The sequence below is a fragment of the Ctenocephalides felis genome, unplaced genomic scaffold (genome assembly GCF_003426905.1).
Source record: "Ctenocephalides felis isolate EL2017-DRISC unplaced genomic scaffold, ASM342690v1 CF-g0.4_SCAFFOLD_01492, whole genome shotgun sequence".
NCBI lineage: Eukaryota > Metazoa > Arthropoda > Insecta > Siphonaptera > Pulicidae > Ctenocephalides > Ctenocephalides felis.
In genome coordinates this window covers 55,206,949-55,225,508 of record NW_020537646.1, presented here as the reverse complement: position 1 = coordinate 55,225,508, position 18,560 = coordinate 55,206,949, and the positions used below count along the sequence as shown (strand labels likewise).

Below are 18,560 nucleotides of genomic sequence, written 5' to 3'. Positions count from 1 at the left end.
TGCGAATTTAAAAAATTCAAAAAGTGTTTGATTCGAATTACTAAGGAAAAGTGTTGATTAATTTTTGGCAAAGGCAGGTCCAGCCGATCCGAGGATACGGGGAAAAAAGTGTCAAAAACGGTAACTCAGTTTTTAAGAGAACGGAGAGTCCGATTGTAACAATTTAAAAAACATTTTACTTGTATTGACAAGACGAAGAACTGATCAAATTTATGGGATGGCAGGTCTACCGCTTTCGGAGATCTAGTAAAAAAAACTAAAAAAAAACATTTGGCAGTCAAAAATGATCATTAGACATATGCACATCAAATTATCAGATTTTTCATGGAGATTTTAATAATGTGCATCAATTTTGTTTACATTTCTGTGGGTCCCGTAACGTCGTTTGTCCGATAGACGCGGCGCTTACGCGCTTCTATCTTTTGTCTCTATGCATCGAAAGCAGTGCGATTACTTTGAAAAAAAGTTCAAAATTTGCAAAATATTTCGAAATAAAAAAAACATTTTTTGCCAAAATTTTTTTTTCCTTGAAATAGTGTGACGATGATGTTCTTACATACTCTCACACATAACCAGGATGTCATCCACGTATATGAACACAAAGTCAATATCTTGAAAAATGTGATTTATATATCGCTGGAAAGTCTGAGTAGCAATCTTCAATCCAAACGGCATTGAAACTGCTTGATGGTCTTAAAATACCCTTGCTTCACCGAAAATCGTCCGGAACCTGGCAGCAACTGATAGACCTGTTGTAGAGATTCTGTGCGCAAAAGGAGACTGTTTAATAGATAATTTCTGGGGTTCATTAGTGACAGATACATATTTTGTTAGTAGATCCTTGAACGGTTGCTGGGGATCTATTGTGGAGATGTTGATATTATCAACTTTCAGAACTTTCCCATCAGAGGTTAAGCCTGTAGAGGAATCAATTAATCTTCTTCCTTTGAGATCGATTAGGATGTTGTAGTGACTAAGAAAGTCTGCGCCAATTATGGCTGTTGCCACATCTGCAAGGGTGAATTGCCAAACTCTTCTTTCCATAAGTAGGTATGCGACTGTAGTTGGCTGCATTTAGGACAAGATCTTCCTTGGCACGTCCGGTTGCAAACTTGCCAGCTGGGAGTATTGACAGAACAGATCTGGAGTCAATAAGGAATCGTATTCTGGATTTTCTTTCTGTATACTTAATCGGAGCTCTAAACAGACAGAATTTGTATCACCATCATTGCATGCTGCTCCTAATGTTGATGGTGATGCTAGTTTTCCCCATTGAAGAATGCACGGTTCTATGCACTTCTTGGCCTTTTCTCCAAACCTATTGTGGTAATAACATACATGTGATTTGGTAGGTGTTTTTGACGTACCTTGCCTGTTCCTTGAGTGATTACTGAATCTTTTGCTCTCGCTGTTGTCTTTACGACTCTGTTTTGAGCTTTTGATCTCTGATGTGAGATCATTTATTTTTCGACATAATGCAATCAGAAGTTCTTGCGTATGATCGTTTCGTAATCTTGGGCCACTATTGAAGGTGTAGATGTTGCAAACATTATTATATTTTTTATAGTATACCTCAGTTAAAATTTTAGCTCGTGTTTCTTGCTTGGGAGTCACCAATTATATGGATCGGTGCTCACCAATTATATAGATTTGACATGTCTCACTTCCTTCTCACTTTATGCGTGTTTTTTATTCACTTTCGCGGTCACCAATTATATAGTCTTACAAACTATATATTAACTTTATAAACAATTAAAACACGATTTAACTTCGATAATGATTTAATTTGATCAGAAAATATGAACATGTAAACTTGCGAGATAAAACAATATTTTATTGACGTATAAACAAAAGATGATTGTGATTACTTAGACAACTTTTGTTTTATTAATTATAGCAATATGTCAGGAGTGCGCCATTAGTGAATGCTATAGCCTTATATATAAAAGGTTATACATTTTATTTACTAAAAAGTTTCTACCTTTATGCAACGTGGACTGCATATTGCAGGTTTTCTTCCATGTAGTTCTAATCAAAATGATCGAGGGATCATTTCATGAAGAGCATTTCCACAAATATTTATTAACTTCTCGAAAGAGAAGTTTATGTTTTTATCAAAAAATCCGATTCGTTAATTTTATGTCTTCTCGACGTTTCAAACCATTCTGAATCGAATGAGATCAAATTTGGAAAAAAATATGTGTGTGTGTGTATGTGGACAGATTTTTTGCCGTAAATCAAGGTTTTCTCAAAAACGGCCCGATTTCAAAAAGCCATTCGATGTATCGTGATGAGGCCTAGCGTTTATCAATTTTGCGCGACATTCAGCCAAGCCGTTTCTTTGTAAATAGCAGAAAAGTGATAATTTTTTCGCTCACGTTTGAGCCCGATTTTGAAAATTCAAAAACCGTTCGAAAGATATTGGTTGGGAATCGTGCTGATGAGTATTTGGTATAGATCGGGCCGGGAAATGACTATTTTTATTATTATTTTTTAACGGTGATTTTTAACTATGATAACTATGATATCTTCTAGATCATACTAAAATATTACGGCCCTACGACAACTCGTTTAGCTTTAAACATTCGTCAAAGTTTGCAAAAATTAGTATCGTTTTTGGTATTTATCAAAATTAACTTTTTCATCGACGTTTGCTCAAAAACGTCTGAACCGATTTAGAAATTTAAAAGCCATTTTATGTATCTCGATGAGGACTATCGTTTGTCAGTTTTGTGTAACGATCGGCAAAGCCGTTTCCTTGTAATTTGGAAAAAAGTGCACATTCAAGCCCATACTACAGAATCGATTTTAAAAAACTAAAAACTGTTCGAAAGATATAAGTTGGAAATGAGACTGATCAGTTTTAGGTGAAAATCTACCGAGCCGTTTTCTTGTAATTGACTCTTGAAAAAAAAATTAAAGCCGATTTTTATGGAACTTTTTTGACGATTTATATCATGGTTTTATATAACTTACTAAAATATTAATGCCTTACAACAAGTAGTTTAATTTCAAAAATTCATCAAAGTTTGAGAAAATGAGTAGTTTTTTTGACGTTTGTTAAAATTAAAATTAGACAATTTACTAGGTATAACGATAGAGTACTTGGTCTTAATGAACATACTAAACCATTAAAGTCCTACGAAAAATGGTTCGGAAAATTATAAAAATTGTTGATTTTAGAATACTCCGAGTTAGCGTGTTCGTTCGTTTTCAATTATGTGTAATAAATCCACTCGGTATGCTTTTAATCACTCATAAATATTTATTTTGATTAGGTTGATTGTTTACATATATCGGGAAGTTCATGTAACTTGCCTCAAGGCAAGATACCAATACCAGCTAGTTTTATCAGGTATCATTATGTTAGATACTCTTTTTTGTTTATACAAAAAGTCAGAAAATATAAACAAAAAAACATGAAGATAATGCAGCTAAATATGAATCATCGTGAAGCTGCACATGATTTGCGGTAAGCAAGATAAAAATTGATATTGCCCTCTTATCAGAACTTTACAAACTACTAACTAATCGGTTATGGAAAACGGTAGTATCGCCAAAGCTGGAAACAAAAATTGCCATTATTGAATGTGAACAAAAAGGTCACATAATAGCCAACTTCAAACAACTGCATAAATGCGCTGAAAATAAAAACACTGAGAATGCAGCCCAACAGATGTATATAGGAAATATTGAAAAAAAATGAAGATAATGCAGTTAAATATCATTGTGAGGCTGCACACCGCAAAGTACAAAGCTATTTTACTGCACTGATTGTGGTTTTGTTAAATCAACCTTTGTCAAGGGCAAAGTTCAATATAAGACATTACATTTATTCAGTACAATGACGGGTCAAGATTATATTTATACAATAGCACGACCTAAAGAGATATCATATTTCAAGTGATTGTGAGATTTGAAGTTCGAATGGTTCCGAAAAACTTAAACTTACATATTTGTATAATTATGTGTTAAATCAGAATCATTTTAAATATTTTGAAATGTTTAAAACATCAATTTTTCAACACTAATTTCAAATTCGAATATAATGGTCTGATACTATATTTAAAATGCAATACTTTTTAAGTAAAATAATATTTCATAATTGTTGAATATTTTTGTATGAATAATTCTAGCGACCATGCGACTTTAAAGAGCAGTTACATGTTATATAAAAGGACAATATGAAGCTCTTTGGAAACCAATAAATATTCAGTTTAATGACGGTCAAGATAATATTTCAACACTTACCTAGAGAAACATCCCTTCTTAGCGATGGGATTTAAAGTTTGAATGTTTCCGAAAAACCCATATGTTTGCATATTGATACTCAAAACTTTTAATACATACATGAATATTTTACACGAATAAGAATAGAAATATGATTATTACTAATGTTGTAATTGTTTTATCTTTTGAAATGATTATATTTTGATTATTTTTCACTAAATTACTCATGTATTAAAATTGTTAAGAATTATTATTTGAAATAATTATGTTGAGATTATTTTTCACTTAAATACTTGTTACGGATGGGGGTTAATTAGACCTTTTCGGAATAGCTAATTGAATTTGACTCAATAGCTATTTCGAGGATTTGATATAATTGAATATATTAAGTAAAAATACTCGACCAATTAAGACCAATTATTACTTATATTAAGTAAAAATACTCGAGTTCTCTACTTGCTCGGCGGTCCAGTCGAATGGCGGCTTCAAGTTCGGATATCTCAGATCGCTTGAAATTGGATGCTGAGGAAGAAATGAACTCAAAAACACAAATAAGTAACACTTGCACTGATTAAGAATGTATTTATTTCATAAAATAATATCTAATGCTCAGAATATCTCACAAAAAACTCATATGGAAAATACAAGTAAAACGGTGTGCGTGACAAGCAAACACCTTGTCCTTGAGAGTCCTTGTCCACCCGTCAGATTAGCTATTACGTCCAAAATCTTTAGGAATTTCCATTACAAATATCATCTGGCGACATCTACAAGAATCTGGCGCAAACATATTCCCCAGTCTAAAAGGGCTACCTTTTATAACCCTATAATTCTTTGGATATTGGCCACTCGAATCGGCACCTAGAAACTTCTACTCTTCATAACCAATTTTCAGGTCGGATCAAGTGTTTAGGTAGAACTGGAAACACCAAAGGCTGCATTTTGATCGAAAGTGAAGCGTTATAAGGAGACATAGTATATTAGAAAGGACGTCATGAATTTTCAATAATATTGCATGGAAATACTTAGTTTTAATAATATTTCGTGGAAGAACTTGACAGTTGAAGTGAATCTGATATCGAACCCATCCCAGTAAACCACAGAAGTTACCACCACGTAACTCATTTTGTAACTATCGTTTCGAAACTGATGTTAAGTAAAAAAACCGATGCTGTTACGTATAGTTGCGACCTTTAACCACCGTCGACGCGTTTCTGTCGGTACGTGGCGCGGTACGTTGCATTGTCACATAGATTAGCCTTTGAAATAGCCGTGAAGTGTTTTATGAGCGAAACGTCAAATTAATTATAGGTTAACTCAGTTAGTGCATCGTGGACGCAGAATTGAGTATTTTATCGTGTATGTTTGAAATGCAAGATATTTCAATTATTGAAACGTTATTTATTAATTGCTTTTATATTTAGTGCGAAATCAGTTGTAGAAATTAGTTAAACAGTCAGCTGCAAAAGTATTTAATATGAATCCGGCAAATAAGGTGAGTCTAATTGTACTGAAACATATTTTAATTTATAAATTATTATAATAATGTTTAGTCATTTGCAGTATATAGGCCGTCTTCAATGCAAAGTCTGTTTATGTGTTGTGATAAGTGATTTATCATGCAATATTGAAATTTCTAACGCACCAGTCAGAAATATAACCTCAATTCAGTGATATATGAATAAAGAGAAGTAAGTTATATAGTTTTATACATATTCATTTTTTATAGTTCCATTAGTATCAGAACTATTTATCTAAGCACAAACTGATATAAGTTGGTTTTCAATTGTAGAGAAAATTACAGTGCTGATAACCCCTACGAAAATGGATTTCAAACTAGGGAAATTTGCTCCAATAGAGAAGATAAATACAAAGTTAGATAAAATATTAGAAATTATTAATCCTTTGTCACCAAAAAAACAAGCAAGGCTTCAAAACATGCAAGAAGAAAAATAAGAACACATATCAATAAATAAGAACACATATCGGTTAAGTGTTGAAAAGAAAATGAATTGTTGAGTATTTCTTAAGTAATGATCTTGTATTACAGAATAGGTATATTAATGTTTTACACAAAGAGAACTTTAACTAATATGATTTAGTACTAATTTGTAATGTTTTACTTTTAGGAAAGTGATATATTTAATACGAAAACGCCAGAGGTGAGTATAATTGTGCGGATTTTTTTTTAAATTTACAAATTATTATATTAATGATTAATTAGTTATTTTCAGTATATAGGTCGTGTTCAATGCAAATTCTGTTTCTGTATTGTGATAATTGATTTATCACATATTTATTGAAATTTCTGACAGACCAGTCAAAAATCACATAACCTCAATTCAGTGATATGATATGAATATTATAGGTAGATAAGTGTAATATATATGGTATTATACATATTCTTTATAATTCCATCAGAACTATTCAGTTAAGCAAAAACTGATATAAATTGCTTTTCAATTGTAGAGAAAGACTGCTCATAACCCTTATGGGTTATGTCAAAATGGATTTCAAACTAGGGAAATTTGTTCTAATCAAGAAGATAAATTGTCATCAAAGAAACAAGCAAGACTTAAAAGCATGCGAGAAGGAAAACAAAGAATACACCGGATATCACACATTATATGGATTAAGTGTTGAAGAGAACATGAATTGTTGAGTATTTCGAGTCTGATGATCTTGTGTTACAGAATTGGTATATTAAGGTTCTACATGAAGAGAATTTTAACTAATATGATTTAGTACTAATATGTAATGTTTTACTTTTAGAAAATTCACGTCTTAAAAATTAAGAGGATAAAATCAATGCAAGAAAATTATTAAGTGTGTTCATCGAATAATTATCTCTGTCATATGATTGTAAGTACTACATAGTCATCAACTTCAAATAAGGAGTATGTTTAGAGGTAATGTTCACAAATGACTAATTTGTTCACAATATTTTCAATTAAAAATTTGTTTACAATATTACTAAGATGTTTCGTTCTATTTCAGATACATTAACAGATGCAAGTGAGTTGAGCATATTTAACGCAAGACTTAACTTTGCCAAGTCTGATTTAACTGAAGTTGCCAAGAGAGTTAAACATAATACATATTATGAATAAATAAATATTTATTTTTATAGGTTAACATTTTATGGACTATCAAATTTTAGTTTTCCAATGTTGCAACTATGTAATATGTAAATTTTGTATATAAATGATATTATTTAATAAAATTACTAAATATCCGAAATTGATTTTATATGCAGGAAATTTAATTAAATAATTATGTAACATAAAAGACACCTACACGTTTTTTTATTCAACTTTGATACGTAGCAAAACTGCAACCGCAGTGTTTTAGTGTGCAACGAAACAGCCGTTACGTTCATGCCCGCGAAATAGATACTTCTGTGTGCCTCCCAGGTTACGTACCTGCTTCGTGCGAACGTGGCAGCGTTACGTAACGTTCATGGCTTTGTTACGTTTTGTGGTTTACTGGGATTATTATATAACCCAATCGGGTTTCTAGTGCCATAGGTAATCCTTGACCATTTTTCACCTTATTAGTACCCATGACTTCGCTGAAAACATCACATCCTAATATGCCGTCAACCTTTTGAGTCAAATAAAACCTCGGATCTGCTAAGGGGTACTTCAAGAATGATTGAATTGATGAAACTGGAATCGTGGTTTGTGGTTGTTTTCTCACAATTTCGTGTACAACATATGCACATACTGGCAATTGATATGGATTGATTTAGGCGACATCTACAAGATTCTGGCGCAAACAATACTCATGTGCTGAAATTGTTAAGAATTATTATTTGAGATAATTATATTATATTTTGATTCTTTTCCACGTAAATTACTCATGTGTTGAAATTGTTAAGAATTATACTAAAATACTCATGTATTAAAATTGTTAAAAAATATTATTTGAAATTGTTATATTTTGATTCTTTTTCACTAAAATACTCATGTATTGTAATTGTTGAGTATATTTTTTCAAAATATTTTGGTACTTTAAAAAGCCGATACGTATTACATAAAAGTAATAAATAAACATCTTTATTTATTAATAATTGGTAATATTTTTTCGGTATTTCGGTAATTTTTTATCTTATATAGTAGACCCTCATGTCAAACTTTCAGCACCTCAAACATAAAACTAATAGCTAGAGCACAAAATAAAATATTGAGATGTATCACTAACGCTCCGTGGTATGTAAGAAATGACATAATGCATAACGATCTACAAGTGAGCACAGTTGCAGAAATCATTAATGAAAGAAGTATCTAATATAACAAAAGGCTAAAGGACCTCTCGAACGTAGCAATACAGGACATAATTAACCACATCCCAAAAGGCGCCTAAAGAAGAAATGGCCCGAAGACAAAATCACTTAAAATAATTTATAGATTTAGATAATTATTTACTAGAGGATCTTCTCAATGAAGAAGATTCTTACTTGACATTATAATTCCTCATAATGACTTATAGAAAACTGATGTATTTTTTCTGATTGTCATAAATAAATAAATAAATAAGAAATCTGTACTTATTAGTATGATCCTATTCATTTTGGGTTTTTGAACAATAAATTTAGAGACTGATGACTTTTCGAAATCGTTTTTTGACACTTTTTTGAACAGTATGACTACCTAGAGAGTGTATGTGTGGTAACTTATTTATTTGCGAATTATTAGTATCGTAAACTTATTATGAAAAAGAAAATACTCAACAATCGTTTTAGCTATAAAACTGATTGTGAATAATTATCAAAGCACTTAATCGGCATAAAAAATAATAGTGTTTAAAAATCTTTATTATTAGAATTATTTTACGAAAATTCACACAAAAGAATCTCTCAACATAGAAATAACCAGTTTGCACATTTTTAAAATATCTTTGTAAACGCATTCATTCAGAGTTTAGGCTTCAACAACTATGTATATAAATTTAGTTTTTTTAACTCTAATTCATAATTACTTTTAAATAGTTGACTTAACTTAGTTTGAAATGTTAGTTTATTAACTCTAATTCATAACTAGTTTTAAATGTTTGAACTACTTATAGCTTGGTGTTAATATTTTGTTAGTTAGTGTTGTGTAGTGTTTAATTGTTTTTATCTAAAAGTGCCTACATGTATCAATTTCCTTTTCTAATTTTTTTTTATTCAACAATATATTTACAACTGTCCTACATAGACATTAAGTAAATCTTTTGGCAATTATATGTATAAATGACATCGATATATAAACAATGAAAAATACACAGTTGCATTTTTCCTTTATAAGAAGTAATATAATGTGACACGAGTAATTACAAGCTAATTAAATCACTAAATATTTTTCTTTTGAGTCTTCGTGTTGTGTTTGTGGATAGCAGTGCGTCGGCCAACTCATTTGAGTGTTCTTCCAGTCTGTCTTTGTGGTTAACAGCGAATTTTTTAACTTCCTCGGCTACAGTGCGCATATGTGTGTCATCATGGATCAGCCAGGTGGGAGTATATTTTGGGGCGCCTAAAGCAATCCTAAGAACTTTGTTCTGAAACCTTTGAATGATGTTAGCGTTACTTTTATATGTGGTACCCCAAAGAGCTATGCCATATGTCCAAATCGGCTTAAGTGCAACTTTGTATACTACTGGTTTGTTGTGTACAGAAAGATGAGATCTCCTACCCATTAACCAATATAGTTCACGTAACTTTTCCTCAAGCTGTTGCCTTTTCTTTTTCATGTGAATTTTCCAATTCAGTTTGCGGTCCAGATGCATGCCCAGATACTTCGACGTGTTCGACCTGAGGGACTTCTATTTCATTCACAGTTACAGGTGGATATGTCTCGTGTTTGAGTGTAAAAGTGATATGGGATGATTTCTGGCCATTGATTTCTAGCCTCTATAGTTTTTACCATTTTTCTAATGATGCTAAGTGACGTTGAAGTTGCTCAGAAGCAGTTGTGGGATTTTCATGTTTTGAAAGAATGCAAATATCGTCAGCAAATGAGGCTATGTCTGTGTCAAGTGAGGTGGGAATGTCAGCTGTAAAAATTAAAAACAAAATTGGGACAAGAACAGTGCCTTGAGGAACGCCTGATTTTATTATTTTAATAAGTGAGTTCATGTTGAGAATGTTTATGCAGTACCTTCGGTTTGATAAGTATGATTTTATTAATAGAAATAGGTCATTGGGTAAAGTATTTTTTATCTTATAAAGAAGTCCTGTATGCCAAACCTTGTTAAATGCTTGTGTGCTGTCTAAGAAGAGAGCTGAGCAATATTTCTTCTCTTGTAGAGTTTCGTTAATCTTATGCACTAATCTATGGGTTTGTTCAATCGTTGCATGCATCTTTCTAAAACCGAACTGATGACAAGGAATTGTATTATTATTGTTCAATGTGACAAGAATTCTTTTAAGCAGCAATCTTTCGAGTATTTTGGAAAGGAGGGGTAAAAGACTTATTGGTCTGTATGATGTTGCATAGGATGGATCTTCGCCAAGTTTTGGAATCAAGATAATCCTAGCTCTTTTCCAAGCTTGAGGAAAAATTTGAAGTCTACATATCGAATTGCATAGAATTGTCAGATTTACCTGATTTGGATTTTGTTATTTCTTTCTTGACTTCTGATAGGAAAAAGCGAATTGTCGGAACTTGTGGTCCTGAAGACATGTTACGAAGCCCATGGTAAATAAATTTTTCTTCTTGAGAACTGCATTTTTGGGGCGGACATTGAAAAACTTCTTCAAAATAGTTGGCAAAGTAATTGACCTTATCCTCATGGCTTATAGCCCAGGAGTTGTTGGCTTTTTTAATTGGTACCGTTTGAGCGACTGGTTGTTTAAATTTCTTTGCGGCTTTCCAAAGTGAGTAGATAGTTTCTTTGGTAGAAGTTAAGTGTTTTCATTTCTCTTCAAAAACTTGGTTGTTAAAGTTCCGGAGCATGAGCTTCAACTCTTTGTAGGCTCTGTTAAGATTGGATTTATCTACCGGTGATCGTGTGGTTTGCCAGATTTTCCTTAGTCTTCTTTTTATTGCGACTTGCCGTTTGATTGAAGTTGAACAATTAAAAGAAAAGTTGTTTTCGATTGATGGAGTGGAGTTTTGTGCGGCGATATAGAGTGAGTCATTAAAAAAGTTCACTGCAAAGTAAATATCTTTTTCAGATTTTAGTGGTAAGTTGCATTCCAAATTATTGTCCAGAATATCTCCAAATTTGCTCCAATTGGTATACTTATTTGTAAGGTGAAGGTTGAGGTTACAGATTGGTTCAGTATTGCTAAAAGATACAATTACCGGAGAGTGATCTGAAGACAAGTCCAAGCTTGAGTAGGCTTATAAAGTTTCTCTCTGGAATACCTTTGCAAATGAAGAAATCTAGTGAATTTGGTTTTTTATGCATGTCGCTTGGCCAGTAGGTAGGTTCTCCTGTCGATATTGGTATTGAGTTGTTGGAGTTAATTAAGTTGTAGAGTTCTCGTCCTCTGGGATTGCATAGTCTTAAACCCCAGTGAGTATGCTTGTCATTATAGTCCCCTGCTACTATGTATTTATTTCCAAGACCGTTGAAAAACGTTTCAAAGTCTCGTTTTAGTATCTTGTGTTTAGGCGGGCAGTAGACTGATGCAATTGTAATATTACCTTGAGGAAATTCTACAGAAATGATGGTTGCTTGCAGGAAATCATTACAGATAGGTTCCATTAGATAATGCTTGATTTCTGATTTTATTAAAATGGCTGATCCTCCGTGTGCTCTATCATCAGGATGCCTGGTGTTGTAAGTGGTATAGGATGGAATATTAAAATAACTTCTGCTCGTAAAATGAGTTTCTGAAATTAGCATTATATCAATGTCATTGCTTAGAAGAAATTGCTTGAGCTCTTGGTGATGTTGAGCTAGACCGTTGGTGTTCCATGTGCACAATTTATAATCGAAAGCCATTATTGTTTATTCACTAAAAGACTTGTGATTATATTGAGCACAGTGCCCATTTGGTTCATCAACGTTTCCATCATATTTTTTAATTCATGTATGTCACTTTGTTGATTAGCTTGTTGATGGTTTTTAGGTTGTTCTGAATAGTCTTGTTGGTATGTCACATTATTACCTATTTTTTGTGAGTTTTTTGTTATTTCTGAGAAGGAGACGTTTGCACGTACGAAGAAGTGGCTCGTATTAACGGGATTTTTGACGGGAGTCTGACTTCTTCTTAATGGTGGAAATTTACGAAGTTTTTCTTGTTGATAAATAGCACATCCTTTATAGCTTGCGGGATGGTTTCCTCCACAAAGTGCGCATTTTACGTTTTGGTTGACAGGATCTCTCCACGAACAGTCTTTAGTAAAGTGTTTTCCTGCGCATTTTACACAACGCGCTGTGCGTATACAGTAATTTTTTGTGTGCCCTAAACTTTGGCATCTTGTACATTGTGGCGCTTCTCGAGAAGGTCTGTTTGCTTCTATAGAAACCTTAGTTCTATAAAGAAAGTCAATGGAGTAAATATCTTTGTTATTTTTCTGTTGTTCCAATTCCACCACAAAGATATTTATTGGGTATCCTGTGTATCTATGTTTCAAGTTGTGAATTCTTAAAACATTGTGACCCTTTTCACTTATTTCTTGTTTTAGCATGTCTACATCAGTGCTATGATGTAAATTTTTTATTACAACTTTGAAAGATCGCTGTGACTTTGTTTGATATGAATGTAGTTCAGTTCCTTTTTCTTTCAAATGTTTTAGTACGGTGTTATACGTATGTGGATCCTTTGTGTTTACTTTGACTTGCTGCAGTCCAGTTGTTTTGAAAGAATATTTGTCCTTGGCGTGTAATTCTAATAATTCGATGAGAGGCTTGATGTCGTCAACACCTTAGACAAAGATTGGTGGTGGATTAATTGTCTTTTCTACTGGTTCAACACTAGAAGGCGCGTATTGCAGAGTGTCATAATAATTCTTTGTGGGCACTGAGTTTAACCAGTAGTCTTCCAAGGTAACCTTTTTCGTTGTTGCTTCGTTGCAGTAATTTTCCTGTCTTCTTTTATTTGTAACGGTTTTCCATCGCTGGCTTTGATCAACAACATTCATATTTCTATTGATTGGTTCAGGAGTTGTGTGTACTTTGATGTTCTGATTGACGTTATTGTTAATGTGTTGATACGCCGTGTAATCCTTACCGGCGGTATTTATATGCACTGGGTCACTGACATTTTTAATTGTTTTATGTTAATTCTTTCACTTGAGTAGTCACTCAGGTCCATTTCACTATCAATATTGCCATATTCCTTGTGATTCACAGTGTTCATTGCATGCGCAATTGATTCGCCAACAGTTGAACAGCTAACCAAACTTACGTCTGGTGGTCGGCCATTGGGTTGAGCAAACTCTCTTGATTGCTTGACTCACTTTAACATATAACGCACTTATTTTACCACGACTGATATCATCAATACTTTTAAAATAAAATTATAAAAAGAATAAATAAAAATGTATATGGATCACTACACATGTATAACCGTGGATTATGGATTACTTCCCAATAAATTATTTGCTCAAGAGCTCGCGTGACACGTCCGTTCGGGTCGAGGGTTCGACGAGAATTGGCTTTTCTAAATTAATTACAAGAAAAACTTTTTAGTTTTCCACAGAATGACGGTCTCGATGGAGACTGAAACGTATGGATTAATGAAACTGTTTTTCTAATTGCTTTATTTTTTTTTTAATTGGTGATATTACCTGACTGAACACACTCGTTTTAATACATAAACCGATTTGGCCAGCCTTAGTCTTGAAAATTTTGTGCCAATCCAGAGAAAGTCCAAAAGGTGAGAAATTATTTCAAATCCGCGTAGAAACTTTACATATTTAATTTGAAAATTTTTGGTAAACAGCACTTGATTCAAAATGGTTTCCCACACAATATTATTCAAATCGCCTACTCATATGTCAAATGGTTTTGACAAGTTAAAACACATTATGTGTTATTCTTTTAATTTTAAAATTTAATTATTTATATATTTTTAAATGTTATCTTATTAGCTTATTTTGATTTTATATGAGGTCACTGCCTTTTTGTATTCTTTTATCAAGAGCTTTAAATAATACTATTCTTATTGATTAAGGCTTGCTTTTAAAAGAATAAATGAATAATTTTGTTTCAAAGGCTGTGTTGTGCAAAAACTTATTGGGTTATTCAAATTGAGATCCTAAATTCAGATTTCATTGAAGGGGACACCATAGACATTTCTGTCTAATCACTTATTGCAAGTTATAATAGGCAGCGATATGAATAAGAAAATTAGATTATAACACAGATAGTAATTTTAAAAATCATATTCATAAAAATCTCAAGTACAAGATCTTCGGAAACGAAGTTGTTTGAAAATTGCTTATAAAGCTCACATTATATTATTTTACATCCACATAAGTACAGTTTAAATAGATATAGAAGTAATCATTTCGAGTATATACAGTACAATTCATTTACAATACAAATTTTTCATTACAATACTATAAGGAGTTTTGTAGTTATATGGTCCATGACATTTGTATTTTTAGAGTTTGACAAATGTCACAGTTTACAGAAGAATGGAAAGTATCGGCAGTACGAACTTGCATTATATTACATGATTTCATCATCCGAATAGGCTTTCTAATGCATAGAAAGAAGTTTTTCCAGCATTCCAATTTCCAATGAAAAAATTAAAATAGTTAAACATGTCCCACATGATAATAATAGAATTTTTACAGAATTTTTTTTGTGTTGTTGAGATACTAATGCTTTTATTCATCGGGTCTTTTCCCAATTACTTCCCGAGCATACTATATAGTGGTCATAGTGATAACAAAGATATCACTATAATTTGGATACACAGTTGTAGAAAAGGAAAGGCAAAATAAACACATTGAAATTTATCACAATATGTACTCATGTTGAAAATCTACATATGTTCAAGCAAACTCATAAAGAAGAAATGTCCATTTTATATAGCTATATAACAATCGGGGTAAAACGTTAAAATGGTTGTACGAATTGGTCCAGTCATGGCCGGTAATCTCGGAACAAACATCTGTAATCTCGTTTGTAGTTCCGTCTCCCTCGATTGGAGCGCTGGTAGCGCTACAAAACGGGCTATAGAAAATATTTGAGAATCTAATATGGCGGAATAATATTTTAGTGTCAAAGCATGAACACGGGGTATTCTAATATCCTAGACAATATACTAATATTGTCTAGGGTGTCAAAGTGTCAAATGTTTGTTAAAACTTTATAACAAATATCATGTGAAAGTGCGGTGTACAACAATGCAGAACTCCAACAAATATGCAAAAATGCATGTATTTCCTGCAGAAAATGACGTAATATGTAAAATGATTAGTAAAATAACTGGAGCCCGGGCTGAGCACTGATGGTGAGAACTAAATGAATAAGTTTTATCAATATGCACACAACAAAATACTCGCATGTATTACTAGCACTTCTGATATAATTTTTTATTGTAGCTTAATAACTGAGACATTTAACAGTATCAATGCTAGGAATTTTATGGTTATAAATACAAGACACCCGTCTTACTAAATCCCTTTCTGGAAGGTATGTTATTGAAAAATTATTCTTTTTATAACACTTTTTTGTATTATTCTAATATAACATTTTATTGTAGCTTTCTGGGACTCTACACTAGTAGAGACACAAGGAATGTTTGAATCGTCTCACAATGCATGCGTGAATGATATGGACAGGCAAAGTAAATAACTTTTATCATTAAATGAGCTTTCATCTGTTTGTATTATTCTAATATAACATTTTATTGTGGCTTTCTTGGACTTTACAGCAGTAGAGCAATAAGGAATGTTGAAGCCAAAAGAAAGGCAAAACTGAAGATGGAAAACCGTCCCTGAAAGGTTTGTTATTTAAAAAATTTTATACTACAATTTATGTTCGTAGCAAATGATTCTAGATTTTTTTTAGCAGAGGTTCTTAACTCAAGATATAAGCCGTGCAGAGACTAGTTATGAAAAAAACAAAATTTATACCATATAACAAATGTGTTGAGAAAAGAAGTCAGAAGGATAAATATACAAAAAAAAACATTGATGCAGAAGTTACAAGAAAGTTTCAAATGTGCTGAGAATTTTGCTTATCTCCCGGCAACATTAAATAAGAGTGCTCCTAATTTTATATTAAGTCAACTAAGAGAACATACGAAAAAGCCAAAAGGAAGAAAATTTACACTTAATGATAAAATTCTTGCTTCAACTCTGCATAAAATTTCTCCAAGAGGTTATTACTTTTGGAGAAAAATATTTGTTTTGCCTGCTCCTCAAACATTGAGAAAGTTGCTCTCAGCAATTCCTTTGTATAGTGGTATTAATGAGACCCTTTTCCAAACATTGGGTTCAGCTATGGCACAGAAAAAAAATGTGAATAGCAAAAACTGTATTCTGATGTTTGATGAAATATCATTATCATCTGCATTATTTTACGACTGTAAAAAAGATCATATTGTTGGTTTTCAGGAACTGGCAAATAGTATGGAAAGTTTATTCGCTGATCATGCTTTTGCCTTTTTCAAAATTTTTCAAATCAAATAGTTGATACTTGAAATCTAGAAAAAAATATATAAAATTTAGATAGTTTTTTGACATGAAAACACACACACACACATAATAGGAGTCTGTGCCCTAGGGCAGGTCTGTGAGCTAAAACTCGACTTCAAATCGGAATAGTGTGTGATATATAAATGCCATTTTATTTTGCAGTGCTGCAGTTGGGCGATTTTTGAATACAAGAAAGCGAGGCTAGGACTCACACCTCCCTGTCCACACGAGACATGGAACAACCATATATATATATATATATATATATATATATATATATATATATATATATATATATATATATATATATATATATATATATATATATGATAAAATTGTTTCTTGGGCATCCATCCAGTAATTAAAAAAACAGTTTTATTGAAAAATGTTTTTATTTAGAGAAACATACGTTTCGGGTCTTGATTTGACCCATCTTCAGTGCATACAAATAAGTTTTTAAAAAAATAACACAAAAAAACACAAAATTGCACTAAAAAATAATTAATTATGAAATAAAAAAATGGTAAGACGTCAAGTTATGAAATTTTTTTAAAAAAATAGTAAAATTAAAATAAATAATATATTTTATTATAAAAAAGGTTTTTCCAAACGAACATGTCAGTTTGGAGACCGTGTTACGTGAAAAATTTCATAACTTGACGTCTTACCAATTTTTCATTTCATAATTAATTATTTTTTAGTGCAATTTTGTGTGTTTTTTGTGTTATTTTTTTAAAAACTTATTTGTATGCACTGAAGATGGGTCAAATCAAGACCCGAAACGTAGGTTTCTCTAAATAAAAACATTTTTTCAATAAAACTGTTTTTTAATTACTGGATGGATGCCCAAGAAACAATTTCATCATATTATTTTACCATCTGAAGAAAAACCTCTCGCTTTATATATAAATATATATATACCTCGTGTCACGATGTTGGTTTGCGATGGACGCCTAAACTACTGAACCGATTTTAAATTTTATTGGCTCATTGTGTGCGTATATATCCAACTTAGGTTATAGGAAATTTTGAAAAATAAATTTAATATAGAAATATATAATTTTTATAAATTTCCATGAATTTTGACAGAAATTTACTAAAAAAAAACAAAACACTGAAATGTCAATATTTATGGAAACTTCGAGAAAAAACGATTTATGATTTTTGAAAAAAAATTGACGGTTCAAAAAATATGTTATTTTTACTAATTGAAAAAGGAACAGATATATTATAATATATCCGTTATATTCAAATTAGGCAAAATGCTATATTCAAAACAACGGAAATATATAATGTTTATTGATTTAAATAAATTTTGACAGCTGTGATCTAAGAAAAGTGAAATGTCATTTGTCAATATCTATGGAAAGTATTAGATGAATAAATTTATAATTTATATTTATTTAGTTTGCTTACCATATTAGTTTTCGTCCTCAAAACATAATAGATCAGAATGAAAAAAATACATATTAAATTTTACATATTGTTGTACATATTAAAACAAAATTTTGATAGGTCAAAAGAATTATTACTTTTACCGAATTTAAATAGGAACAAATACATTAATTATTTCAACTTATATTATCGGCAATATTACAAATCACATTTTAGATACAGAATAATAAAATTTAAAGATATTGGTTGGGAATCGTGCTGATTAGTTTTTGGTAGAGATCGGCCGGGCCGTTTTCTTGTAATAAAGTGTTAAAAAAAAATTTCAAAGATTTTTATGATTTTTTTTTG

General features: G+C 31.7%; 1 long non-coding RNA gene across 4 annotated transcripts; it reads left to right on the top strand.

Annotated features, from left to right (window-relative positions):
• The first annotated feature begins 5,478 nt into the window (after positions 1-5,478).
• Positions 5,479-6,477, top strand: LOC113370667. 4 transcript variants are annotated; one of them, XR_003366605.1, is made up of 5 exons: positions 5,479-5,589; positions 5,655-5,725; positions 5,794-5,921; positions 6,023-6,285; positions 6,360-6,477. It is a non-coding gene; the product is annotated as an uncharacterized LOC113370667 (long non-coding RNA). The 4 variants fall into 4 exon arrangements; XR_003366606.1 differs by having other exon boundaries at positions 5,784-5,921; XR_003366603.1 differs by having other exon boundaries at positions 5,527-5,725.
• Positions 6,478-18,560: the final 12,083 nt, after the last annotated feature.